Genomic DNA, 25,559 nt, shown 5'->3' on the forward strand with positions numbered 1-25,559 from the left:
TGTATAATACCAGTATACAACACAGGGGAAAGGGGGATCCCTAATCACCCTTAAGATGCCTCACAGTAGGTGAAACACAATGAAGGAGTAAGGAAGCATTGCGGGTACAGTGCGCTCTTTGATTTAAGATCTTCACCGGAATTTTTACCGGCAAAAACATTTTGACCCATTTTACACCTATGGATTAAAGGTAACAGAGCATATTTCATTGGTGGCTATCCAGGATATTGAGCCCCTGATTTGGTCATTCATACAGTGCCTTTTATTATTTGACTTCCTTTGTACTACCCATAGGGCACATATACCTTATAAAACTTTTGGGACCTGGACTTTTACCGATACACGTAAAGAACCATCATTTTTGGTGTCTATATTTTTTTTTTTCCTTTTTTGTGTCCCTCCTTTCCCCCTTTCCCCAATGTTTTTACCGGTATTAGACAATTTTTGATTGCTTTGTTTATGATTTGGCATTTTATACTATTTTACAGTTTGTTTATAACCATTTAGGGAGGTATCCAATTAGCAATTGTCCTGCCGAGGGCTATCTAATTAGCACCGATAAGCTAGCAGGGGCCTCAGTTTATTGGAGATTTTGTTTCACCTGCCTCTGGCAGGCGAAACCAAATCCCCGAAAACGGGGCTGTTTCTACTGGAAACACACAGATGTCACTAAACCTGTGTGTTTTCAGGAGAGAATGTTTTTTTGTTTTGTTTTTTACAAGTGACCAAATTGGATAGCCTGTGAAAAAAAAACAACGGGTGAAACATCGGGAAAAAAATGTCAGTTTTTCACGCCCGATGTTTCTTCACAAGTAAGTGGATACCCCCCTTAATAAACTTTATTGTCACTTCATAACATAATGTATTCAACCTTTTAATGATATTGAAAGTTATGCACTGGGATCCACCTTTTTGTATTTTAGCCATTATTGATCTATAGGGGTAGAGAATACCCTTCCCATAGCAGCAGACAAACAGTATCTGGCCTATGCCTTTTGAGAGCGCAGTTTGTCACTAGTTCTTTTAAAATGTGAATGGCCAAATATTCACTGTAAAGCACTAAATATGTGTGCGCTATAGAAACAACTGGTTAGAAATAAGTAATAATCTTCTATTGCATGAAATAAACTACTATTTGAAATGTAATTAAATTATGCAGCGCACACATGTAATTACCCTTAGGTCCAAATTGTAGACTAAATAAGAGTGCATGTAAAATATAAATTTCCCATTTATGAAGGAGCCGGACGGCAGTAAAACAGTCAGGAACTGGGCACTTGCTGTACTGACTCCACAGCCCCGGTACAGAGGTCAGTCATGTCATCATAAGAAGGGGGCACAAAATTAGAAGAGGCAGCTGTATTGAGCTTCATCCCTCAGTGTATAAGGTAAAGCTGGGTACACGCTGAAGCCAGGGCCGGATTAACAATGGGGCGGATGGAGCTGCAGCTCCAGGCCCCCCATCAAAATAGGCCCACTGCATCTACTGTGCTGCGGCTGTAGACAGGAAACATTTTTTCCTGCTACAGCAGCCTGCAATTGCCACCCTCCGACCACCTCCCCTCCTCCTGTGGCACCCACGCACAAAGGCCACCGCAGGCACAAACTTCATGGGCGGCGGAGTGGAATGGGTCACTAACCCTCCCTGCGCCGCACAGGCAGTGACGTAACACCAGTCAGTGTTTCCGCCTTTCTTCCGGAGTCCCGGTAGCTCCGCCTCCAGCCAGGTCATAAAAAAAAAAAAAAAAAAACATTCATAAAAATGGGCGTGGCCACGGGGGGTCCGATGTTAGGCCACGCCCCCGAATTTGCTTGGCTCCTGGCGTCGGCGGTAGTCTGTGTGGCCTGCCCCTCACTGCTTCCTCTGTGGGGACTTGGAGGTGACAGGTACAGAATACATGTGTGTGTGTGTGTGGGGCGAGGGGACAGGCTGAGTGTATGTGTGGTGACTGGGATAACAGGCTGTATGTGTGGGGGGGTGACTGGGGGTAACAGGATGTGTGTGTGGGGGTGGTGACTGGGGGTAACAGGGTGTGTGTGTGTGTGTGTGTGGGAGGGGTTGACTGGGGGTAACAGGGTGTGTGTGTGTGTGTGTGTGTGTGTGTGTGTGTGTGTGTGTGTGTGTGTGTGTGTGTGTGTGACTGGGGGTAACTGGTTGTGTGTGTGTGTGTGTGTGGGGGGGGGGGTGACTGTGGGTAACAGCTGTGTGGGTGTGACTGGGGGGATAACAGGCTGTTTGTGTGTGGGGGAGGGGATGACTGCGAGTAACAGGCTGTGCGTGTGTGTGTGTGGTGGGGGGTGACTGGGGGTAACAGGGTGTGTGTCAGGGCCGGATTAACAATGGGGCGGATGGAGCTGCAGCTCCAGGCCCCCCATCAAAATAGGCCCACTGCATCTACTGTGCTGCGGCTGTAGACAGGAAACATTTTTTCCTGCTACAGCAGCCTGCAATTGCCACCCTCCGACCACCTCCCCTCCTCCTGTGGCACCCACGCACAAAGGCCACCGCAGGCACAAACTTCATGGGCGGCGGAGTGGAATGGGTCACTAACCCTCCCTGCGCCGCACAGGCAGTGACGTAACACCAGTCAGTGTTTCCGCCTTTCTTCCGGAGTCCCGGTAGCTCCGCCTCCAGCCAGGTCATAAAAAAAAAAAAAAAAAAACATTCATAAAAATGGGCGTGGCCACGGGGGGTCCGATGTTAGGCCACGCCCCCGAATTTGCTTGGCTCCTGGCGTCGGCGGTAGTCTGTGTGGCCTGCCCCTCACTGCTTCCTCTGTGGGGACTTGGAGGTGACAGGTACAGAATACATGTGTGTGTGTGGGGCGAGGGGACAGGCTGAGTGTATGTGTGGTGACTGGGATAACAGGCTGTATGTGTGGGGGGGTGACTGGGGGTAACAGGATGTGTGTGTGGGGGTGGTGACTGGGGGTAACAGGGTGTGTGTGTGTGTGTGTGTGTGTGGGAGGGGTTGACTGGGGGTAACAGGGTGTGTGTGTGTGTGTGTGTGTGTGTGTGTGTGTGTGTGTGTGAGGGGGTGACTGGGGGTAACTGGTTGTGTGTGTGTGTGTGTGGGGGGGGGGGGGGGGGGTGACTGTGGGTAACAGCTGTGTGGGTGTGACTGGGGGGATAACAGGCTGTTTGTGTGTGGGGGAGGGGATGACTGCGAGTAACAGGCTGTGCGTGTGTGTGTGTGGTGGGGGGTGACTGGGGGTAACAGGGTGTGTGTGTGTGTGGGAGGGGGTGACTGGGGGTAACAGGGTGTGTGTGTGTGTGTGTGGGAGGGGGTGATTGGGGGTAACTGGTTGTGTGTGTGTGCGTGGGGGATGACTGGGGGTAACTGGTTGTGTGTGTGTGCGTGGGGGATGACTGGGGGTAACAGCTGTGTGGGTGTGACTGGGGGGATAACAGGCTGTTTGTGTGGGTGAGGGGATGACTGCGAGTAACAGGCTGTGCGTGTGTGGGGGGGGTGACTGGGGGTAACAGGCTGTGTGTGTTGGGGGGTAACAGGCTGTGTGTGTGGGGGGGTGACTGGGGGTAACAGGCTGTGGGGGTGACTGGGGGTAACAGGCTGCGTGTGTGTGTGGGGGGTGACGGGGTAACAGGCTGTGTGTGTGGGTGACTGGGGGTAACAGGCTGTGTGAGTTTGAGGGGAGGGGGGATGACTTGGCTGGGGGGTGGCTGTGTATGTGTATGTGAGTGTGTGTGTGACTAGGGGGAACAGGCGGCGTGTGTGTGGGGGTGACTGGGGGTAACAGGCTGTCTGTGTGTGAGGGTGACTGGGGGTAACAGGCTGTCTGTGTGTGAGGGTGACTGGGGGTAACAGGCTGTCTGTGTGTGAGGGTGACTGGGGGTAACAGGCCGTGTGAGTTTGAGGGGAGGGGGGATGACTTGGCTGGGGGGTGGCTGTGTGTGTGTGTGTGTGACTAGGGTGAACAGGCTGCGTGTGTGTGGGGGTGACTGCGGGGTAACAGGCCGTGTGAGGGGAGGGGGGGGCATGACTTGGCTGGTGGTGGCTGTGTGTGTGTGTGACTAGGGGGAACAGGCTGTGTATGTGCGGGGAGGGGGTGTGTGGCTGGGGGGGAACAGGCTGTGTGTGTGTGGGGAGGGGTGTGTGGCTGGGGGTAACAGGCTGTGTGTGTGTGAGTAAGGGGGGGTGACTGGGGGGGGAACAGGCTGTGTGGGGTGACTGGAGGCACTGTCGGAGCCACCCCATGTTGTTTCTGCCACTTTTTTTTTTTTTTTCAAGCAGGGACCTGCGGCAGTGTGGTGCCATGAAGGGGCAAGCAGCAGTACTAGCAGGAGGAGGTGGTCCAGCCAGTCCAGCCGCACTCACCTTTTTTACCACTCTCTGACGCTGTTGCCCGACGTCATGATCCAACAAAAAACAGAAGAAGGGACCCACTGCTGCCGGAGAAGAAAGGGGACCCGCTTTTCCTGTCACTGATGAGAAGGGGGACCCACTACTGCCCGAGGTACACAGTGCCGTTTCACTGAAGGGAGGGACGCACAGTGTCACTTGTACTGGGGGCAGGGGGACAGAGCTAAGTACACAGGGCCATCTGTACCCCCTCTCTCTCAACCCTCCATCCGTCTCACCTCTCTCTTTTTCTCTCTTTCCCCTCGCTCAACCCTGGTCTCTCTCACCTCCACTGTTTCCCTCTTTCTTTTTCTTTCATTCTGTATCCCCCCACCCCCCTCTTTGTCACCCCCTTCTCTCTCTCTCTCTAACTCTCTCTCTCGTTCTCTTTTCTTTCTCTCATTTCTCTGTCTTGCTCTTTCTTTCTCTCTCACTTTCTTTGTCACCTTTCTCTCTATACCCTGCTCCCTCTTCTCTGACCCTCCCTCGTTCACACACCCCTGTCTTACTCAACTTTGTCTCGCATCCTCCCTGTCTCTCTAATTCTCTCTCTCTCTCCCCCCTGCTCTCCACCCATCCCACTCTCTCTCAACCCTCTCTCTTACACTACCTGTCTGTCTCACCTTTTTCTTTCTCATACTTTCTCTCTCTAACCCTCTCTCCCTCGCTTTCTTTTGCTCTCTTTCCCTCTCTCTTACACCCTGCTCCCCCACTCTCACAACCGTCTGTCTCTCTTTCTTTCTCTGTCTTTTTTTCTTTCTCCTCCTCTCGACTCTCTTGCGCTGCTTTCTCTACCCTGCTGTCTGTCTCACCTCTTTCTCTCCCCTTTCTCTCTCCTCTCTCTTTCTCTTTCTCTCTCTCTCTCTCTCTCTCTCTCACACACACTCTGTCACCTCTTTCCTCTCCCCCTTCCTTTCTCTCACCCCCTCCTTTGTCTCACCTCTCTCTACCTCTCTCTCTCATTCTTTTCTCTCCCTCTCATTCTCTCTTCCCTGCCTCCTCTCCCCCGCCCCCTCTCCCTCTTTCAAACCTCTCACCCACTTATCTCAACTTTCTTTCTTTCTCCTTTCTTTCTTTCTTTCTTTCTTTCTTTCTTTCTTTCTTTCTTTCTTTCTTTCTTTCTTTCTTTCTTTCTTTCTTTCTTTCTTTCTTTCCTTCCATTATATCTCATCCTTCTTCTCTGTCTCCCCTCTCTTTCATTCTCTTTATTTCTCTCTCTCCTTTCACCCCTCCCTCTGTCTCACCTCGCTCTCTTTTTCTCTCTCCCTATTTTTCTTTCTCTCTAACCTTCTTTCTACCTATCTCTCTTTCTTTTGTTCTCTTCTCCCTCCCCTCTCTTAAACCCTGCTCCCCCTCTCTCTCAACCCTCTCCCACTCCCCCTCTCACCTCTCTCTCTTCTGTCTCACCCTGCTTTCTCTACCCTGCTATCTGTGTCCCTTTCTCTCTCTTTCTCTCTACTCCCTTTCTCTCTCCTCTCTCTCTCACCCCGTTGTCTCTCTATCCCTCTCGTCCCCTTTATGAGGGATGATGGGTGTTGCTGGCTGCTGCTGTGATCTGTACTGTTGGGTGCGATGCTGGGAGAAGGGTGCTGGTCAGAGGCGGAACTAGCGGGCGATGCTAGGGGCCACCAGCTAGAATCTTGCCTTGGGCATCAAACTGGTTAGGGGCGGGCCGGCTCTGAGTGTGCCGCCTTGCCACCACTACACCAGGAAGCACTGGCAGCATTGACAGCAGGATTCTCCATGAAGGTGGCCCGGGCCTCCTGAGGTGAGGAGTTTTTTTTCGGTATGGCACTCCCAGTAACAGCATAGTGTGTGTGTGTGTGTGTGTGTGTATGTATATATATATATATATATATATATATATATATATATATATATATATATATATATCCACAAACATGGAGTGGCACTCGTAGGACTTCAATCAAATAACAGAGGACACAGCGGTCACCAGTTTGTTATAATCGACGTTTCGATAATTTAATATCGTCTTCAGGATAAATACAGTGCATACAAGACAACATTTATATGCCTACTCACCACCCCTGTAGTCACCACGCCACTGCTGCGGGCGCCGGGTCCTCGGACGACAGTGAGAATCCGTCGCGCACTTCCTGTGCGCCCGGCCGCTCGAGCGGTTGCCTGGAGACCAAAAAATAACATGTGATATCAACAAAAAACGAGTGTCGTTGGGCAATGCTGAATCGCGTGTATCTAACATAGATGCACGTACAGGGACCGAATCTTAATGGTTATACAAGTGCATGCTAAAAACACATCATCTAAGTACCTGCTGGAGACGTATAGTGTATACGACATTGTGTGCTAGCATAAATAAGCTAAATGCATCAAAGGAACATTGCTATTCCATCAAGCAGAAACAATGGTAACTCAAGGTACAGTAAAAAACAAGCAAAAGTAATCTTAATTGATAATGGTACAAGGTGTGTTACTGGTCATGCACATAAGAATTCCAGAGTCCAGAAACATCAGACAAGTATAGTATTGTCATCCGCCCCGCCGACAAGGGGGGTGGGATCGTCCTACAAGACCTTCACAAATATAAAGAGGAGATCTACAAACAACTGGAGGACAGTTCCGTTTATCTGGAAATTTCGGCGGACCCTACCAGTAGATTTAATCTCGAGCTCAAAGGAGTTCTGGATGAGGCAGTGAAACAGGGCTTCATCAACAAGAACACCAGGGACACTCTCATTCAGGAGAATCCGGTAGCCCCAGTTCTGTATACACTGCCGAAAATCCACAAAAACCCCATCTCCCCTCCAGGCCGTCCCATCATATCAGCGAGGAATTCTGTTTATTACAGAATTTCCCAATACTTAGATATCTATCTCCAGCCAGTGGTCCAAGCACAGAAGACCTACTTAAAGGATACCACTTCCTTGATAATCCAACTACAAAGGCTACAAACACTCCCAGAGAATGCGTTCCTCTGCACGTTAGATATAGTTAGCCTATATACCAATATCCCCCATTCGGGGGGGCTAGATGCGGTCTTCAGATTGCTGACATCCAGCACACTATACTTGGGCCCAGACATTTCATTTTTCATCAAATTATTGGAACTAACATTAAAAAGAAATTATTTTCTATTTGACTCACGGTGGTACGTCCAGCAACAAGGCTGTGCGATGGGGTCCTGTGTGGCCCCTGCCTTTGCGAATACTTACATGTTTGAGGTAGAACACCATGCTTTCTTCAGTGATACCAATATTGCATCTAAGATTCTGTTCTTCACACGGTACATTGATGACCTGTTCCTTATATGGACAGGGACAGAGCAGGACTTTAATATTCTAATGACAGCCATCAATACCATGGAAAGTACTATTAAATTCACGTACCAGATGAGCACACAATCCGTGAATTATTTAGATGTCCAAATCTCTGTGGCAAATGGTAGAATCTGTACTTCACTGTACAAGAAGGCCACGGATCGCAATACAATTTTGCATGCCAACAGCCAGCATCCTAATTCCACAAAGAGAGGCCTACCGTTCTCACAATTCTTGCGGATACACCGTATATCTGATGATATAGTCAATGCTGAACGAGAGATTAATGATTTGATGAAGCAATTCATGCTCAGAGGATATAAATATGGGGACTTGGTGAAGGCCAAAGAAAGAGCGTTGGCCATCCCACGCTCTAGAACTCTAATCCCATCAGGAGACCGTCAAAAACGACTTGGTGACTGTATCCCGTTCGTCCAACAATACTGTCCAGCTAGTCCACATATAGCGAAGACCGTAAAGAACTTATGGCCGGTGGTGACAACAGATCCCGAATTGAGTATGCTCAAAAATACCAAAGTACTAGCCAGCTATACCAGAAATAGGAATCTCAAAGATTGGCTTGTTAAGAACGATGTGTCCAATACCAAAAAAGTTGGGATGACTACCTTCCTCACTAGAAAGGCGGGTTGTTATAGATGTACCGGCTGCACCACGTGCAGTTTCATGGAGTATGGTGATTCCTTCTCCCATCCACATTCGGGGGAACGGATCGCCATACGCCATGTACTAACATGTACCAGTACCTACGTGGTGTACATTATTAGATGCCCCTGTGGTCTCCTATATGTGGGGAAAACCACCAGGATGTTTAAGGAGCGCATGGCTCTCCACAGGTCGGCCATCAGACATGCACTAGAGGGGGCTAGCAGTGCATCAAATCAACCTGTGGCCCGTCACTTCAGATTATTGGGACATGGTCTTACCACACTACGCTATAAAATCATTGATACCGAACCTAAACGACTTAGGGGGGGTGATAGGGGCAAGGCCCTACTTCAGAGAGAAGCCAGGTGGATATACCGCCTGAATACTATTGCACCGAAAGGTCTTAATGAGAACCTTCCCCTGAATTGCTTTCTGTGAAGTATATAATGCTTTTTGTGTTTTAGTTTGTGTTGAGTTTACATGTACTCTCCCAAAAAATTATTTGTTCCTTTCACCATTGTTCCTGTCAGCATCACAATCTAGGCACCCAATCTAGCTCCATGATGTTTCTGGACTCTGGAATTCTTATGTGCATGACCAGTAACACACCTTGTACCATTATCAATTAAGATTACTTTTGCTTGTTTTTTACTGTACCTTGAGTTACCATTGTTTCTGCTTGATGGAATAGCAATGTTCCTTTGATGCATTTAGCTTATTTATGCTAGCACACAATGTCGTATACACTATACGTCTCCAGCAGGTACTTAGATGATGTGTTTTTAGCATGCACTTGTATAACCATTAAGATTCGGTCCCTGTACGTGCATCTATGTTAGATACACGCGATTCAGCATTGCCCAACGACACTCGTTTTTTGTTGATATCACATGTTATTTTTTGGTCTCCAGGCAACCGCTCGAGCGGCCGGGCGCACAGGAAGTGCGCGACGGATTCTCACTGTCGTCCGAGGACCCGGCGCCCACAGCAGTGGCGTGGTGACTACAGGGGTGGTGAGTAGGTATATAAATGTTGTCTTGTATGCACTGTATTTATCCTGAAGACGATATTAAATTATCGAAACGTCGATTATAACAAACTGGTGACCGCTGTGTCCTCTGTTATTTGATTGAAGTCCTACGAGTGCCACTCCATGTTTGTGGATATACATGATCCTTGGATCACTTGAGGAGGCACCGGGGCAAGTGTATTTGTGTGTTAGAGTGCCGGTCTCCACACTGCATTATATATATATATATATATACACACAATGCGGGTGTTCGTGGTGATAAAGGGCTCGAACACTGATTTAGTCGAACACTGATTTAGAACGAAATTGTTGTAATTTAGGTGGAAACAACACATGTGAGTCAGGTCTCTCAGTAGAACCAAAATGTTCACTTAATTTAATTTTACGTTGCAAAGAATATTTTTCAATGTTCCATTGTAAACTGTTAAAGGGAACAGATGGCACAAAAGAGAGGCCTTTGCTCAATAATTTGTACTCTGTGTCAGAAAGTTCATACGATGACAAATTACACACTATTTCTTGGTCTTTGAGCGCGACGGCCTGCCTCCTCGTCCTCTGCCTGTTGCATTGATCAATGCGACAGGCAGAGGACGAGGAGGCATTTTGGTTCTACTGAGAGACCTGACTCACATGTGTTGTTTCCACCTAAATTACAACAATTTCGTTCTAAATCAGTGTTCGATCCCTTGTCTAATAATTCGAGCTTGAAAACGTTCATGAGACTATTAGATCATGAAGTTAAAGCTACAGTCTCCTCTAGTGACAAAATACATCCTAATCTTACTAGATTGGAGAGAGATGCCCTTGAAGCACTGTCCAAGAACGACAAGCTCATTATTAGACCAGCGGATAAGGGTGGTTCTATAGTGCTTCAAGATTTCTGTGATTATAACTCTGAAGTGTTACGTCAATTATTATCTGTTGATGTTTATATTAAATTACAGGCTAATCCGACAGAGCGCTGTAAGAAAAAATTACTTGAGGTGTTAGGACAGGCATTAGCTGTTGAGTTAATTACTAAGGAAGTAATGGAGACCCTGGTTCCCTCTTTTCCAATTGTGCCTGTGTTTTATCTATTACCTAAAATCCACAAACAGATATATCCTCCTCCTGGTCGACCGATAGTGTCGGCCAGAGGTTCGTTATTACAACCTTTATCTGTTTTTCTTGATTTTCTGCTACAACCCTTATTACATGATGAACCTAGCTTTTTGTTGGATACTACATCATTTCTCAACAAATTAGAGTCTGTAGGATTTGTACCTGATGGTTGCTGGCTGACAACCATCGATGTTGTGAGTCTATATACTTCTATTCCTCATGCTATGGGGCTAGCAGCCGTTAAAAGATTTCTTGTTAAAAGGCAGACATTTGATGCAGGCAAGATTGAAATAATCCTGTTACTACTTGAGTTTGTCCTAACAAACAACTTCTTTCTTTATGATAGGCAATTTTTTATGCAAATCCAGGGGTGTGCAATGGGATCTGCTGTATCTCCGACATACGCAAACATTGTGATGTTTGCGATTGAGGAGGATTTATTTTATAATAATGAGATCTTTAAAGCCCAAGCAATCCTATTTTGCCGCTATATAGATGATCTGTTTGTTATCTGGAAAGGAGATCGAAATACTTTAACAGATATTTTAGACCAACAGAATGCAAGTAATAGTACCATCAAATTTACATTTGACATGAATCAAAGTGAGATTAATTTTTTAGATGCTAAGGTCAGTATCCTTGATGGAAAATTAACCACCACGATTTATGTGAAGCCAACTGACCGCAGTCAATTATTACACGCACATAGCTGTCATCCATCATCTCTCAAAAAAGGGCTTCCTTATTCTCAGATGATTCGGGTTATGAGATTAAACAGTGATGTAGAATTGGCGACACAACAAATTGACACTCTTGTTACTAAATTACTGAGCAGAGGTTACTCACATGAGTCGCTGTTGGCAGCCAAAACTAAAGTTTTGGCAATTGATAGATCTACATTATTAAAGAAGAAAATAACTAATGGACCACAGAGAGCGAGGTTCCCCTGGGTTAATAAATTTACCAATAAATCTGAAGCAATTGCCAAAGTTTCAAAGAAAAACTGGCCAATTATAGAAACTGATGAACAGTTACATCTTACTAATACTAACCTAATGCCATGTTATTCTAGGGGTAAAAATCTCAGAGACTACCTTGTTAAAACAGATGTCTCCAAAATGAATTCTAGTATTTCACAATCTGCTACACATTTTTTGTCAATACCGAATGCTAAACTAGGATGTATAAGATGTACGTGTGTAACGTGCCAATTTTTATTGGCTGGTGATTCCTTTAATCACCCCCATACCGGTAAAAAAATCATGATTAAACACCGGCTTACATGTAACTCTACCCACACAGTTTATCAAATTATATGCCCTTGTGGGCTCAGTTATATCGGCAAAACTGATAGGAAGTTCAAGGAGAGAATGACATGCCATCGCTCAGCTATCAGAAATGCCTTGCAAACAGGGAGTAGTGAACAACCCGTGGCAAGACACTTTTTAGCTTGTAAGCATCCTATCAGTAGTCTCCGTTATAGGATGATTGACCATGTTCCTAATGATATAAGAGGAGGTGACCGTAGTTCTAAACTATTACGGCTAGAAGCAAGGTGGATATTTAAGCTCGATGTATTACATCCAAAAGGTCTTAATGAGCATATATCATATGCCTGCTTCCTATAGTATTATATATAATGGAATTCTCCAGCATCATTCATCTTGTTTTACATATTTGGCATATTTGTGCGAGTGGGCTTTCCATGTTAACCTATAGGTTCTCCATTACGTCTTTCTATGTATCTGTATATTTGAGTTAGCTCGGTATTGGCAAGTAAAACAGATTAGATTGATACTTTTGTCACAATTATTATGCGGTTTATCTAACTAAGCTCTGCAGTAGCTGCTTGTGTGTTTCTAAAGTGATACTTTAGTTGCAGTGTTAATATTACATTTTGTTTCTTTTTGATTATATTTGCTTATACACTATCTATGGTTCACTGATACATCTTATATTTTCTCTATAGCGCTACATGCGCCTCTATCTGGTTTCCATGGTGATGGTTTCATGCACGTAATATGCTAATGGCACTATGACATCATTCCCGCAGCCCCCGCCCGGATGTTCGGGCGTGGATCAGCTGAGGGATTTCACGCGGGTGGTTTAAAAAGGTATGTTTTATGTGTTTTATTCAATAAAGTCTGACGACAGTGGCAAGTCCACTGAAACGTTACAAAATACATCGGAGTATGTGATTTTGTTATGCACGAGTGCCACGTCCTTGCTTGGATATATATATATATATATATATATATACATACATACATACATACATACATACATACATACATACATACACACTTACATATCTATTTTGATTAGACATATTGTGTCCTTTGACATAGGGGATCATTCCGAGTTGATCGCTCACTAGCTACTTTTTGCAGCGCTGCAATCAGATAGTCGGCGCCTATAGGGGAGTGTATTTTCGCTTTGCAAGTGTGTGATCGCCTGTGCAGCCGAGCTGCACAAAAAAGTTTTTAGCAGTTTCTGAGTAGCCCAGGACTTACTCAGCCGCTGCGATCACTTCAGCCTGTCTGGTCCCAAAATTGACATCAGACACCCGCCCTGCAAACGCTTGGACACGCCTGCATTTTTCCTACCACTCCCTGAAAACGGTCAGTTGCCACCCACAAACGCCTTCTTCCTGTCAATCTCCTTGTGATCGGCTGGGCGAATGGATTCTTCATACAATCCATCACTCGGCAACAATCCGCTTTGTAACCGTATGACGCGCAGTTCTGACCTGATCGCAGCGCAGCAAAAAATCCTAGCTTGTGATCAGGTCTGAATGACCCCCTTAGCGAGTTGAATCCAGTTGTTTCTTGCATGCCCATAATTAATGGCAGCTCGACAGAGCTATTCAATTGTAATGCAAATGAAAGTGAAGGCTATGGCCACCTATTGCTTATCACTTAGAAGCACTTGGTAAAACTGCATAATGTGGCTAAACCAGTCTAAACTATTGGTCATGCTGCCAAAATAGCAGTTTGGGCGATCCAACAGCCAATTGTTCACAGATTTCTGCTCACCACCTCAAGAGACTGCGAGCAGAAATCATGCAGTCATGGCAATACAATTGAATAGTTCCATTGGGCGCCCATTACTTATGGTCACCCAAAAAATAAATTCCCCCCAGTGACTCTCTCTAGAGAGATAGATATAGAGAGAGATAAAGATATATAGATAGATTTTTTATTTTATTTTCAAACACGCATACACACACGCATATATACATATATTTAAATACAGCACTAGTCACGCACCCATATCCGTAGCCCCCATCACAGCCCTGAGGAAGCACACAACAGGCCCTTCAAAAATTTCAGCTCCAGGCCCATTAAGACCTTAATCTGGCACTGGCTGAAGCGAGATGTCGGCATACCTGAGATGTCGGCATATTCCAGGTAAGCACATACACTCACCTATTGGTTGCTTGATATCTCGGTACCGTCATCCAGTTGGGTGGGCATTTCAATTTGTCCGCCCAGTTGTGAAGTCAGTCCCTACAGCAAGTGTAAGGCAGGCTTGCCTGCCCTCCCACAATCAGTGGGAGGCTCAAGTTTTTTAATTGATTCTTCTGTATCAGAATACATATGTTTTACCGGCAGATGGTATACCAACAGCAGCACCCCAGCTGTCGGAGTGCCGGCACCGAGTGCGATTGCCACGCTTTGGGCAGGTATATTTTGGTGTGTAGTAGGTTATTGAGTATTACTGGTCATGTACACATTACTGCATGATTTCCTGACCTACTACCGCTTCCCTGGAAAGTTAAACATTCTTGTATTCTCCACTGCCCCGTCGCAAATCCGAGTGCCAGTGGGACTTGGACTGTGATCCAAGTGGCTGATCTATCGGCGCATCTGTCTGTGTGTACGGGCAGTCCACCGACTGCCCTTGCACCATACTTGCCTACTGTTGTAAACTAGTTTCAGGGAGATTACAGCTGGTGTTGCGCAGCCGTTGTGGATGGGGTGTCTTGCACCACCTGAAGGGTGTGCCTAGCTCCACCTATGGGCATATCAATTGCCACTCGGGGGGGTGTCCTGCAGTGGCAAGTAAAAAAAAGAAATTTATGGTAAAACTTACCATTGTTAAATTTCTTTCTGCGAGGTACACTGGATTCCACAGGGAATAACATCGGGGTGTAGAGTTGGATCTTGGTCCAAGGTACCAACAGGCTAAAGCTTTGACTGTTCCCAGGATGCACTGCACCGCCTCCTCTATATGCCCGCCTCCAGGCACTGGAGCTCAGTTTTGTTAACCAGTCCAATGCAGTAGCAGGTAAGAGAGACGATAGTTGTTAGCAACAGAGAACCACATTTTCACGACAGGAGAATGTACCAGCGGTTAATGCCATACAAACCCAAAGAAGCTAAGTGCGTCAGGGTGGGCACCCTGTGGAATCCAGTGTACCTCGCAGAAAGAGATTTAACAATGGTAAGTTTTACCGAAAATCTCCTTTTCTGCAGCGAGATACACTGGTATTCCACAGGGAATAACATCGGGGATGCCCTAAAGCAGTTCCTCGTGGGAGGGGACGCACTGTAGTGGGCACAAGAACCCGGCATCCAAAGGAAGCATCCTGTGAGGCAGAAGTATCAAAGGCATAGAACCTGATGAACGTGTTCACAGAGGACCACTTAGCTGCCTTGCACAATTGTTCTAGGGATGCGCCACGGCGGGCCGCCAAAGAAGGTCCAACAGACCGAGTAGAAGGGGTCTTGATAGCAGCAGGAGCTGGGAGTCCAGCCTGCGCATAAGCTTGTGCAATCACCATTCTAATCCATCTGGCCACAGTTTGCTTATTCACAGGCCAGCCACGTTTGTGAAAACCAAAAAGGACAAAGAGAAAATCAGACTTCCTGATAGAGGCAGTTCTCTCCACACATATACGGAGAGCCCGGGCAAGTTCTAAGAACCGCACGGTCACGGTGAAAAATCAGAAAGGATGAATGATAGGACAAAGCACCTAAGTCCGACACCCTTCTAGCAGAGGCAATAGCCATCAAAAACAAGACCTTAAGCGTAAGCCATTTAAGATCCACAGACTCAAGAGGTTCAAATGGAGACTTTTGTAGGGCATTCAGAACAATGGACATATCCCATGGAGCCACAGGAGGGACATAGGGAGGCTGAATCCGTAAAACACCCTGAGTGAAAGTATGAACGTCAGGCAGAGATGCAATTTTCCTCTGAAACCATACCAACAAGGCAGAAATGTGAACCTTGAGGAAGGCCAGACGAAGGCCTAAGTCTAGGCCTTGTTGCAGAAAAGCCAAAAGTTCGCAATTCTTATTAGCACACCAGATGAAATAAGAATTCCAGACCCTATAATAAATTCGAGCCGAAGCCGGTTTACGGGCTTTCAACATAGTTTGAATGACTGCCTCATGAGAAACATTTTGCCTTTAAGAGTGAAGCTTCAAGAGCCACGCCGTCAAAGCCAGTCGAGCCAGATCCTGGTCGACACAAGGGCCCTGAACAAGGAGGTCTGGGCACTGAGGAAGTAGAAGAGGATGCTCTATCGAGAGACCATGCAGGTCTGAGAACCAATGCCGTCTGGGCCACGCTGGAGCGAGTAGAAGTAGTATTCCTCCTTCTTGCTTGAACTTCCGAATTACCCTGGGCAGGAGTCACACTGGAGGGAAAACGTACGGCAGCTGAAAGTTCCATGGAATTGCTAGTGCATCCACCAACGCTGCTTGAGGATCCCTTGTCCTTGCTCCGTAGACTGGAACCTTGTGATTGTGTCGAGACACCATCAGGTCTACATCTGGTAGGCCCCACTTGTCCACTAGGAGTTGAAAGACTTTGGGATGAAGATTCCACTCTTCGGCGTGTACGTCCTGACGACTGAGGAAGTCCGCTTCCCAGTTGAGGACCCCCAGAATTAATACTGCCAATATGGCTGGCAGATGGCGTTCCACCCATTGAAGAATTTTTGACACTTCAATCATTGCTACGCGGCTTTGAGTGCCGCCTTGATGATTTATGTATGCCACCATGGTGGCGTTGTCTGACTGTACTTGAACAGGCCTGTTCTGTACCAGAGGCAGGGCCAGTTTCAGAGCATTGAACACTGCCCGCAACTCCAGAATATTTATCGGGAGGAGAGATTCCTCCTTGGTCCACCGACCCTGTAGAGAGTGTTGCTCCAACACTGCACCCCAACCCCACAGACTGGCATCCGTCGTTAGGAGGACCCAGTTCGAGATCCAGAAGGGACGACCCCTGTTCAATTGTTAGTCCTGTAGCCAATAGCCCAGTGACAGACGAACCTCCGGGGTCAAGGAGATCATGCGAGATCTGATCCGGTGAGGCAGGCCCTCCCACTTGGCAAGGATTAGCTTCTGCAGAGGGCGAGAGTGAAATTGAGCGTACTCTACCATGTCAAAATCCGACACATGAGGCCTAGTACTTGCACGGATGCCCCTCCTTGGGCTAAAGACACGGACGCCCCTCCTTGGGCTGAAGACATGGACGCCCCTCCTTGGGCTGAAGACACGGACGCCCCTCCTTGGGCTGTAGACACGGATGCCCCTCCTTGGGCTGTAGACACGGACTCCTCTGTGACTCTAAATGGCTTGAACATTCTTCTCTGGACACCCAACTTGGGATAAGGTCTTTTAATCACCGGACCCCAGTCATAAATTTGAGTCTCTTTCAGAGTAGCCTTCTTGATACCCCCGTCAGCAGTAGCAGGATCGGCTACTGTGGATGACTTGTAGACATGAGCACTATGATACGGAGATTTGTAACCATTCCCTGGCTTGCGAAGAATGCAGTCTTTAACAAAATGACCGGAATTTCCACAGTAAAGACAGAGGTGTAGCTCCCTACGCCGCTGACGTTCGGCTTCAGAGAGCTTGGGCCGTGGATAGCTCTGATGAAAGACTTTTCCTTGCACAGAGGAAGAGACTCTATTAACTGGATGGGACAAAACAGGACCAACAACGTTGGTAGTATTCCCGAAGAGATCAGGCATCAGAGAAAGAATACTAGACAAAAGTTCTTGTAACTGTAATAACATCTGGCAGAAAATCTGCAGTTGGTCAGGAGTCTTAGTGCAGAAGGTCAGAGAATCTCTGGAGAACGAATTCCGCTGCAGACACTGTGCCAATTGATGCTGAGTCGACTCCAAACCCTCCAAGCGTCCTGCAATATTGCTTAGGAGGTCCTGCGTCAGACAAACACTTTTGGCTGGGTCCATGTGGCCAGTTCCTACTGTCATGACTGTGGTTTTGTGAACCCGGTGTTAGTGAAGTCTGTGCGGGCAACTGGAGTACTATGTGATTAGGCTGGTCTGTGGGAATCGGTGAGAAGGAGCAATCCCTGACCGGGGATCGAACCCAGGCCTCGGCAGAGGAAGCTGTATCCTGACCACTGGATCACCAGGGACTTTGATAGCAGGATGATGAATGTATAGGTGAGACTGTACTGGATATAGTGTCACAGGAGTAGGTGCTTATGTACTCAAGGTTACTGGCAAGATAGTAAGACGGACTGGTTACTGGTGAGACTGGGATGCAACTGTAATGCGGGCTGGTACCGGATATAACTGGGAACGCAACTGAAAGTAGAACTATGACTGTGGCTGTAACTCTAGTACGAGGCTGAAGAACCCTGCGGCTGTGATGGTAGAATACTGCAGCTGTGGTTTACAGTTGAGACTGGAATACTGCGACTGTACCTTTAAGATGAAACACTGCAACTGTGCCTTTAAGTCGAGACTATGGAATACTGTACTGTGCCTTTAAGATGAAACACTGAAACTCCACCTTTAAGTTGAGACTGTGGAATACCGTACTGTGCCTTTAAGATGAAACTCGTGGAAATACTGGATATCAATGGCAATACAAACATAATCCAAACTGGGTAACAAAGGAACAGAGTTTTTACAGGAACTAAAGTACAAGGGTTACCTTTAGGGAGCTCAGCTTAAAAGCTCACACAGAGCTGTGTGTGATACGAGGCACTGGCAGCGTTTCCAACTCCAGACTTCAGACTTATACTTCCTGGTCCTTGGTGATTGGTGAGCAGTGTCAGGTGATTCAGAGAGTCTCAGGCTGGCACAGGATTGGACAGCTCTGGGTCAGGTGAAACAGTCACTGTCATGTGAGTACTCTAGACTAGGCTGTGAAGTGAAGTGAGGCCTAGCAGGCCGAGAGAACACTGAAGCCTGAACTTCTGCAAACACAGGATGCTGGCCTTTTAGGCCTAAACTTCAGATTGCTGAATTCAGACTTACACAGAAGATCACCACAGGTGGAGCTCGTTAACTATTACCTTCCAGGCAGAGAACTCAGGAAACTCATGGTATTGGCATGCTGTTTATCTCAGTGAGCAAAAAGGCACAGGATCCAGGACAGATGGCAGGGGTAAGTCACCAAATACGAGAACTACAGTCAGGATCGTGACATGGGTGAACCGCAGAAGTTGGCCTCCTACCATGGGGTCCCCCAGGGGGAGGCCCGTCATGCAGCAGGCTTGTCTGGTTTGGAAGCAGACTGACGGACGGCCCAAGAACGTTTAGGTTTTGGCTTAGAGGTTTTGGAAGCGCAAGCTTGTCTCGGGTATGCCTGACCCTTTGCTTTACCTGGAGTTGGAAAGGAACGAAAGGTGATACTCTTAGCCTTCGGAGCCGAAGGTTTAGTACTTGGGAGACATGCCGTTTTGGCAGACGCCAAGTCAGTCACAATCTTGTTCAGATCTTCCCCAAATAGTATATCTCCCTTAAAAGGGAGCACCTCCAAGGTCTTCTTAGAGTCCAGTTCCAGTGACCAGGACCGTAACCACAGAATCCGGCAAGCCAGGATGGACGTAGTAGACTCTTTGGCAGCCTTAACGCCTGCATCAGAGGCCGCCTCCTGAATGTAATGGGAGGCTGTGGTAATATATGATAGAGATTGTCTGGCATTATCAAGAAAATTCAGAGGAAGCTCTGCCTCAACTGCTTGTACCCAGGCTTCAATACCTTTTGCAGCCCAAGAGGCTGCCATAGTGGGTCTATGTAAAGCACCTGCAAGAGTGTAAATAGACTTCAAGCAGCCCTCCACATACTTATCCGTCGGTTCCTTCAGAGAGGGGACGGTGGTGACAGGCAGAGTAGATGACACCACAAGACGGGCTACATGTGAGTCCACTGGTGGTGGGGTATCCCACTTGTTACTTAACTCTGCAGAGATAGGATAACGAGCTAGCATCTTTTTAGACAGGGAAAATTTCTTTCCTGGAGACTCCCAGGATTCCTGATGTATGTCAATTAAATGCTCAGAATGTAGTAAGACTAATTTAGTAACCTTCTGACGTTTGAATTTATCAGGTTTCTTAGACGTATCAGGAGGGTCAGTCTCATCATCAATCTGAAGAATCAGTTTAATAGCCTCCACTAGGTCAGGAACATCAACCTGTGTTGTAGATTCCTCATCAGAAGCAGCTGAATCAGTGTCTGATGGATCAGTATATTGCCCATCTTCATCGGATGAAGTATCCGAAACATGAGTGGATTGTGAGGAAGATTACCCTTTGGTCCTAGGAGGGCAAGGGTTAGGTTTTTGTTTAACCAAGGACTGATTTAATTGCTGCTTCTGAGTTGACAGAGTATCCGCCCATGGTGGATTAACTACAGGAACAATATGTGACTGTAATGGCACAGGAGGTCCCACAGGGGGTGTAAGTCTTGTTACCAGCGTAGTCAGCATATTAGAAAAAGCAGCCCAAGGTTGTTCTTGGTGTGTCACCGGTGCTGCAGGCTGACTGGGGGGTGCAGAACACCCAGTACCTGGACCCTCAGCTGAAATATTTTCCTCAGGTAAATCCATGGCGACAGCACTGCATGACGCAGGAGCATCCACGGATTTCCCGTCCTGTGCAGCAGACATTATTGGGAATGTAGCCTTAGGGCGTAACAGTACAATATAGCCAGACAAACACAGTACCAGACAAAAAACCCCTGTGTAATGTGACTGCAATTGCAGAGTGCAAACAGAGGATTTAAGTGGTATGAGGTGACTGAAACACACAGAGAAAAATACAAAACAGTATATACTGTGGAACATTATATAAGATATGGGACCCTGATGCACTTAGCGCCTCTCAGGGTACAGAATATAGTGATAGCAATATGTGTGAGATACACAGAATGGAAACCACACAGCAGCTATAGGCACACACAGCCACATGTACAATGCAGAAATGATTACATATAACAATAAAACTGCACTGGACTAGCAATACTACATATAGCTATGTATGTATACAGATATAACAATGCACAGTAGACACTGGATGTATATCACAGAATACTTGATACTAAATATTCATATAGTTATGCACTTGTTCTTAACTAACGCTGTCTAAATGACATGTAGAATACTTAAGTGTCCTGTAAATGCACAGCGCTGATGATACAGGCGGCTTTACAGAGGAGACAGTGCCCAGCAGTCCCAGGATCAGCGCAGTTCTGTGTAATGGTGCCCAAACGCTGACAGGGAGTGAGGGAGAGAGAGAGATGCAGCTCCAGGGTGGGAACATCTGCTGTAGATGGCGCTTGGGGCTGGGGGAGGAGCTACAGGTCAGCACCTTATCCCCTCTGCTGGACTTCACCACCGGGTACTATGGAGCCTATGTGAAACGGATTTTAGTAAATCCGACCTGTGCTCCTTGCCATGGTAGATATAGTAGGATCCCTGCACGGCCACAGTGTCCATGCCAGCGGCGCGGTCCGTCTCCGAAGACCACGGCCGGATCGTGATTTTGGCGGGTCCCACCTGGGGGACCCTCTTACCTCCTCCCTAACGTGCGGCCACGCGATCCAGGAGAGCAGCGGCGGTATGTGTGCCTGAGATGACCAGAGCACCTCCGCTTTAAGTACCCGGCAACCAGGGCACGGGAGTATACAGCGCCGCTGGGGTAGGTGATGGAGCTGCAGCACGGAGTATCAGTGACATCCAGCAACTAGTGCTTGTGCTGTGGCCCTTGAAGTCTTCTTTCTTCTTCAAGAAAAGCTCTTATTAGGACTGCCTAGCGCAGCCCTCCCTGTTAGCTGCCTGCACTGCAGGCACCAACTTACAAACTGAGCTCCAGTGCCTGGAGGCGGGGATATAGAGGAGGCGGTGCAGTGCATCCTGGGAACAGTCAAAGCTTTAGGCTGTTGGTACTTTGGATCAAGAACCAACTCTACACCCCGATGTTATTCCCTGTGGAATACCAGTGTACCCCGCTGCAGAAATAAAGTACTAAGGGCAGCATGCCGCCTGGGTTTTTTTTTTTGTATTGGTGGTATGTAAAGTCACAAAAGATAGCTAATATACATGATCATTGGCATTGATTAAGAGTCCAAATCAGATATAATACAGATGTGTCCTTTTACATCTTGCCCACGATGCGTTCGCATCACAGGCTATACGGCGCGGCACAGCGTTACACTAAAGAAATGGACACATAAGGGCACCGCAGGTAGCGGGGAGCGATGCTTCCTCTACCCATACATGGAAGGAGAAGACAGCAGGGCTAAATTAATGTTGGTAACGCATTCAGACTAGTGTCGGGATTCCGGCGACGGAATTCTGACTGCCGAGTTCCCGACAGCCGGAATCCTGACTGTATCCCCTACATGAGACCAGAGCAGGTATCCTAGGTTGTTTTGCTACCTTGCCTTTGTTAGACATAACTGCAAGGTGTGAGTGTACACACACAATATAGTAATGTGCATAAAATGTGACAGTGATCCTACACAAATACAATGATTTGTAAACACCACCATATGCTGACAGCCAGATGCTGGGCAAAGAGTGAGGAGGGACAGATGCAGGGGAGACAGGGGAGAGATGGGGGACAGATGCTTAGGAGAGAGGGGGGGGGGGTGCTGGGCAGAGAGAGGAGGGACAGTTGCTGGACAGAGAGAGAGAGCAGGGGGCAGATGCTGGGGAGATGGGGCAGTTGATGGGCAGAGAGAGGTGGGAGAGAAGCTGGACAGAGAGAGCGGGGGCAGATGCTTGGGAGAGAGGGGTGGATGCTGGGCAGAGAGAGGGGGGATAGATGGTGGGAGAGAGAGAGATGGGGGCGACATATACTGGGCACAGAATATACAAAACCAGAATGAAACATGTAGACGTCAAAGAGATACAGAAGCTGCATAGAAAGGGTGACTGTCATGACTAAGGTTTTGTGAACCCGGTGTTAGTGAAGTCTGTGCGGGCGACTGGAGGATTATATGAATACTACCACTGACCTGGTTTGGGACTGTTGTGGACTCTGGGTTTCTTCCGGTGACTGGGAAGAGGAACCGCAGCAGAGATGGCCGAATCTAGGTTCTCCTCATGCAGGATTAGGTCGGCAGACAGGAGGCATGCTGAAGGTCTCCTGAAAGACAGAACTGGAAAGGCACTGATGAATCAGTGAAGAATACCAGGTATAATTGTGCTAAAGGGCACGGGGTGCTTGGAGACACTGAGGTGCTTGCGGACACTGAGGTGCTTGCGGACACTGAGGTGCTTGCGGACACTGAGGTGCTTGGGGACACTGAGGTGCTTGGGGACACTGAGGTGCTTGGAGACACTGAGGTGCTTGGAGACACTGAGGTGCGTAGGGGTGCTGAGGCACGGAGGTGTTGGAAGCACGGAGATGCTGAGGCACGGAGGTACTGAGGCACGGAGGTACTGAGGCACGGAGGTACTGAGGCACGGAGGTACTGAGGCATGGAGGTGCTGTGGCACGGAGGTGCTGTGGCACGGAGGTACTGAGGCACGGAGGTACTGAGGCACGGAGGTACTGAGGCACGGAGGTACTGAGGCACGGAGGTACGGAGGCACGGAGGTGCTGGAAGCACGGAGGTGCTGAGGCACGGAGATGCTGGAAGCACGGAGATGCTGAGGCACGAGGTACTGAGCCCTGGAGATCCCAACTACAACAGTAGTAAAACTGAAACACGACAGCTGTGGTTTTCAGTGGAGAACACGGAATTCAGTACTGTGCCTTTAAGACGAAACATTGCAGCTGTACCTTTACATTGAGACTCAGGGAAATGGTGAAATCAAATGGCAACACACAAATAAACCAAACGGTAACAAGGGAACAGAGTTTCCACAGGAACTTAGATACAAAGGTTACCTTTAGGGAGCTCAGCTTAAGACCCACACAAGGCTGTATGTGACACAAGGAACTGGCCCAGATTCCAACTCAGCCTCCTGATTTATACTTCCTGGTCCTTGATGATTGGTGGGCAGGATTAGGTGATGTAGAGAGTCTCAGGCTGGCAGAGGATTGGACAACTCTGGGTCAGGTGAAGTCACTGTCATGTGACTACTCTAGAGGAGGCTGTGAAGTGCAGCGAGGCCTAGCAGGCCGAGAGAACACTGAAGCCTGAACTTCAGATTACTGAATTCAGCCTCACACAGGAGATCTCCACAGGTGGAGCTAATTAACTATTACCTCTCAGGCAGAGAACTCAGGAAAACTCAGTGCTGACAAGCTGTTTAACTCCGTGAGTGAAAAAGACACAGGATCCAGGACAGATGGCAGGGGTAAGTCACCAAATATAAAACCTACAGTCAGGATTGTGACAGTATCCCCCTCTTCAAGGGTGGACTCCGGACACCCATCTTGAATCTTAGAGGAACTTGAGAAATTCATACAGAAGAATTTAAGACCTTCGTTGATGCAGATTCCAAAGGTTTAGGACTAAATTCTTTAACTACAGCGTTACTGAAAGTCTGTAAGTCATGGAACACAGGATCATTACTCTCAAAGAGCATGTTGGCCCACTCCAAAGCTCTTCCTCTGAATGACAGGAACAGATATCGAGTAACGTTGGAAGGAGTTACTGCACCTGAAGGATCAGACTCCATCCGAGAGAGAAATTGTTCAACCAGAGCGGCATATTGCAATAAATCTCCATCAAAGTAAATAGGTGGAAAACCATCAGACGAAAGCTTAGAGGATGAAACTGAAGAAAGCTTTGGCTGGACGAGTAGGACTGGATTGGATCCGAGGATACTTGAATTGGCTGGAGCCAAAGGAGACGGACCAGGCTGGTCCTGGAGTATTGCTGGACCGGCTGTAACCGGGACGGACTGACCAGGCGGAACCTGGAGTATTGCTGGACCGGCTGGAACCGGGACGGACTGACCAGGCGGAGCCTGGAGTATTGCTGGACCGTCTGGAACCGGGACGGACTGACCAGGCAGGGCCTGGAGTATTGCTGGACCGGCTGGAACCGGGACGGGCTGAGCCCTTTCTTCACAGGGCTGGGCTGAGGCAAGAGCCCCCACTTCACGGGGCTGGGCTGAGGCAAGAGCCCCCTCTTCACGGGGCTGGGCTGAGGCAAGAGCCCCCTCTTCACGGGGCTGGGCTGAGGCAAGAGCCCCCTCTTCACGGGGCTGGGCAGCACTCTGTAGAATCTCTGGCTGGGCAGCACTCTGTAGAATCTCTGGCTGGGCAGCACTCTGTAGAATCTCTGGCTGGGCAGCACTCTGTAGAATCTCTGGCTGGGCAGCACTCTGTAGAATCTCTGGCTGGGCAGCACTCTGTAGAATCTCTGGCTGGGCAGCACTCTGTAGAATCTCTGGCTGGGCAGCACTCTGTAGAATCTCTGGCTGGGCAGCACTCTGTAGACTCACTGGCTGGGCAGCACTCTGAAGACTCACTGGCTGGGCAGCACTCTGAAGACTCACTGGCTGGGCAGCACTCTGAAGACTCACTGGCTGGGCAGCACTCTGAAGACTCTCTGGGGCTGGGCGCTCTGAACCCCTCACTGGGGCTGGACGCTCTGAAAACGCCCCTCCTGGGGCTGGACGCTCTGAAGACGCCCCTCCTGGGGCTGGACGCTCTGAAGACGCCCCTCCTGGGGCTGTGGACACGGACTCCTCTGTGACTGTAAATGGCTTGAACATTCTTCTCTGGACACCCAACTTGGGATAAGGTCTTTTAACCACCGGACCCCAGTCATAAATTTGAGTCTCTCTCAGAAGAGTAGCCTTCTTGATACCCCCGTCAGCAGCAGAAGGATCGGATACTGTGGATGACTTATAGTCATGAGCACTATGATACTGAGATTTGTCACTATTACCTGGCTTGCGAAGAATGCAGTCTTTAA

At 48.0% G+C, this 25,559-nt stretch overlaps 1 long non-coding RNA gene across 2 annotated transcripts in view; it reads left to right on the plus strand.

Annotated features, from left to right (window-relative positions):
• Window positions 1-2,685: 2,685 nt before the first annotated feature.
• The window catches only part of LOC135050905 (uncharacterized), a 66,569-nt gene continuing 43,695 nt past the window's right edge, over window positions 2,686-25,559 (plus strand). Inside the window, exons 1-3 of one of the 2 annotated variants that reach the window (XR_010241912.1) lie at window positions 2,686-2,799; window positions 4,253-4,475; window positions 12,426-12,570. This is a non-coding gene — a long non-coding RNA (uncharacterized LOC135050905). Of the gene's footprint in view, window positions 2,800-4,252; window positions 4,476-12,425; window positions 12,640-25,559 lie in introns of those variants that run through there. The other variant, XR_010241913.1, reaches the window with a different exon arrangement.

The sequence above is a fragment of the Pseudophryne corroboree genome, chromosome 2 (assembly GCF_028390025.1).
Source record: "Pseudophryne corroboree isolate aPseCor3 chromosome 2, aPseCor3.hap2, whole genome shotgun sequence".
NCBI classification, from domain to species: domain Eukaryota; kingdom Metazoa; phylum Chordata; class Amphibia; order Anura; family Myobatrachidae; genus Pseudophryne; species Pseudophryne corroboree.